Genomic DNA, 4,103 nt, shown 5'->3' on the forward strand with positions numbered 1-4,103 from the left:
GAGAGAGAGAGAGAGAGAGAGAGAGAGAGAGAGAGAGAGAGAGAGAGAAAGATGTGGAGAGAAGGAATCTAGCGAAAGGGCGATGTAGACGCGCGCAGTCACGGTTGTAAAGGACAATGCCCGTCGTACGAGTAACGCAGCGGTGCAAGGGGAAGCAATAAATAGCGTACGTCGCAAACGCGGGTTGTATTTTTAGTGCGGATCGTATACGAGACGCTTCACGTGCGACGAGGACGACGACAACGACGACGACGACTTTCGGTAAACGCACATTTCAACGGTGTCGGTTTTATAGGGCCATTCAAGTGTGCGTGGAGCGAAAGCGAGCCCGCGGGTATCTGTTTCGCATTTGTCATTATGGGTCTCGATCGATCATGCCAGCGACAATCGCGACACAGGATCCTCGATCTCGCTCCTTCTTCACACGGAATTGTAAGTCAACGAAATTATTGTAACACGGTCGGTCGACATAAATCATCGAACACGCGACTGATACGATATCGCGACGGTTCAGAACGATCATCCCGGACATTTCGCCGCGCGATCCTCGCAACGGATAATGAATGCAATCCTTTAAACGACGCAGAGGAGAACGCGCCAGGGGCCGGTAATTGATTTTCGATGGACTATTATTCTTGGTATTTCAGAAGTGCGGTCGCTCAAGCGATACCTAAATGGTTTCCGATGGTGTGCTTGTTACTTCATTTGCAACGCACGAGTGCCGTTCGAAATTTTTGTTACTGTGGAAAGATGAATAAAGAGCAAAGAGCGCGCGATGTAGAACGATTATTGCATTGTTCGTGTAACAAATTAAACTCGGGAGAAAGAATCGCGTTTGTGCGTGATACGCCTACAAATTATGTTTGCCTCCATTATGCAATCCGCGAGGAAATGTCGCGTTGAAAGTGATATGAATAAGCATGCACAGTACGCTACAAATTAGTGCCTTGTATCATTTTGTTATACAGGGTGTACCACATAAGACGTCCAAAAAAAAAAATATAAGTAGAACAGATAAAAGTGACAAAATATTGTAGAGGTCATCTTTCGAACAACCACGTTTTGAGTTATCAAATAAAATAGATGGAGTAATCAGAGCGCATGACGCGGCAAGCAGGACATACGGCTCACCGCGGCCATCTATTTTATTTAATAACTCGAAATTTTACATGTTCGAAAAATGACCTCTACAATATTTTTTCACTTTTATCTGTTCTACTTATATTTTTCTTCTTAGACGTCTTATGCGGGACGCCCTGTATAATAATAATTAATGGAAAAATATTAGTTGATATTAGATTTTAAGTGCGTAGGGATTAAGAAAATATTCAAATTAAAGCTGTGAAATCTTCACAGTTGGACACAATTTTATTCGTGTCTTTTAGTATCTTTTGCCATCGATAACAAATGATCAGTGCATGACTAAATGAAGTTATGTCAAACTATAACAATATCTTGATCTCTTCTCAAAAATTTCCGCGAACTTGTCAAACAATCCAAAATCTTTTGGTGATAGTTTTTAACAATAGGTTATAGTCTTTATAATCCTGAATAATTTTCCAAGTATGCTGACAATTTCAATTTTTAAAAACCTGACGTTAATTATACAAAAGTGATCCAACTCATATGAAGTACGTTTCGAGAGAAAAAAGCACCAAGGTCGATTACAATTGTTCAAAAAGTCGTTGTTCTTCTCTTGAAAGATACTCGTTGACAAGCGTAACTCTTTAAAAAATAGGTAAAAAGACACAAAGCAAAAAAACGTAAGAAATTGGCTCGACCAGTAGGAAATAGTGTTTTTTAATTAATTTTAAGCACCCATAAGACTTGGATCTTTTTTGTATTATGTAGAAAGACATATGGACCACACCCATCAGTAACAAAAACTCAAAAAATCATAATCTTGTAGGTCGGATTATTCTTTTATACTATACTGTAGTCAGTTATTAGATTATTAATTGCAATTGACTGTTTCCTTCATAAATCACCAGTAATCCTTCAAGAACACCGTCTGCTTGCTCATCTCGCGCGTTTATTGACTCTAGACTACTGCAATCACACGGTAAGACTCTACACCCTTGTCATTGTGTAATTATTGCCTCTGCGTGCGCTTAAATATTTGTCGACGGGCGTTTCTCTCCTATGCTTTACACGTATTCGCGGATGCGGACGTGTAAGGAGTACATGCATCCCGATGGTACACATCGTGGCCGGCGAATTCTACATTTCCGACCGTATATTTAGCCTGGTCGTTCGCGCGGAACCGGACTCTGTGCTCAATTATGCGCTTGAAACATGATCTCTAATCTTTTTTTCGGATTATACTTCTTCTATTTTTCCTTTTTCTTTTTCCTCTTCCTCTTCTTCTTGGATCTTCTTGCTGCTCAGCTTCTCGCCGGCAATCAATATAACGAATGACGTAAACGAAGGAACCGTTCCGAATTACCGCGGCATCCTCGCCGACTCGCCCAGTTTCCTAATGACGTAGTCAGTTTGCAAGTCGGTCGCAATTATTTTATCGATGATCCGGCGAGTGGAAAACTAGCTTGATTAGACAGCGAAGTGGCGCACGACCTTGCCGTAATGACGAAATTGAGAAATTATACGGGACGGGAGGTAACTCGATTTAGGGCATCCGTTGTATGGGGCGCTTCGTTAACCCCGACGCATCGACTTCTCGAGGATTAGGGTAGTTACGTTCGGCTGCATCTTCGAGGCCTCCGCTACCTCAGCTACAGCCACCGCAAAGGTCCTCTCCACCGCCGTGTACACCGTCGTAGTGTCTGTCTGCGTCTCGAGGAGACGTCGAATCGTCGCGATGGCACACACCCACTGCTTTTGGGAATTTAATCATCTAGTTCGAGTAACCGCGTGCGCGCGCGCGCGCGCCACCCTTCGTGTCGAGGCTCTCTACTTGTGCCGGGCAAATTACGGGGGATGAATGCCCCTGCCTTTCCTCTCCCTGCCTTTCAACCCTTTCGTCAACGTGTCCAGAGAAAAATGTGACTGTGAATATTTCAGTGCCAATATACCACGAGTACTATTTGCCTTCCCCGAGCATCGGGACGCAGCGGCATGACACTACGTGACCATTTTCCGCGGCGAACTCCCGGGAAATTTCCGCGAGCATTTTTGAACCGCAGTCCGCGTGATAGCTAATATTTATCAGCGGGTTCTCTTTTCGCGCCATGACGAAATTCTCTTTTCCAAGGATACGACGCGAGCGCGGTGCGGTGAGGTGCGGCGGGTCGGTCGGGAGTTCAGCTGTGAATAAATGAAGGTGACCTTAAAGGTCGCGCCCCGGCGAGATGTTTGCACGTACTTTTTCGCGAGAGCAATGAGAGAAAGAGAGCGAGAGAGAGAGGGGGGGGGGAGAGGAAAAAAGTAGACGCGCTTAGCCTCGTTTTCGTTAATCCTGTGCGAGAGTTCGCGACGATGGGGCGGGGTTCCTTCCTTTGCGTGTTTGCCCGGCCTTATTAATTTACAAGGGCGTCGGGAACTACGAGAGAAGCGAAGATGCTGGCGAAAGGAGCCCGGCGTGAGGATGCTGAATAAATATCCACGGAGACGAAGACGCGAAATTCGGGATACCCAGGCACCACTAACACCGCCAGCAACACCACCACCATCTCCACCACCAGCACCACCAGCAGCACCAGCAGCAGCAGCGGCGGCGGTAGTAGTAGCAGCCGAAGTGCCGAGCGAGTGGAGCCGAGCGGTGTAAGACCGTGTTTAATTTATTTCGACTGCCAAGGACCTGGGGCATTAAACTTCCACCATTCTCTCTCTCTCCCTCTCTCTCTCTCTCTCTCTCTCTCTCTCTCTCTCTCTGTCTCTCTTTCTTTCTCTCTCTCTTTCTCTCTGCCTCTCTCCCTCGCTCTCTGCCGCCTACCTTATTTGCCTTGCATTCGTCACTGGCAGGACTACGTTTCGTCTAAAGGACGCCGCCCGTCAGCGCCCATGAAATCTCATCCCCCATCCCCGCCCGGCTTTCTTTCCCATCTATACCCTCCACGCGTGAACAAGACGCTAAATGTCATAATTAATCTGATCCCATTAGGATTCGTCGTGGAGGCGGCGATTAATTCCGGAACGTCGCGATT

The sequence above is a fragment of the Odontomachus brunneus genome, unplaced genomic scaffold, assembly GCF_010583005.1.
Source record: "Odontomachus brunneus isolate Ranch 3 - 2012 unplaced genomic scaffold, Obru_v1 Obru_scaffold_285, whole genome shotgun sequence".
NCBI lineage: Eukaryota > Metazoa > Arthropoda > Insecta > Hymenoptera > Formicidae > Odontomachus > Odontomachus brunneus.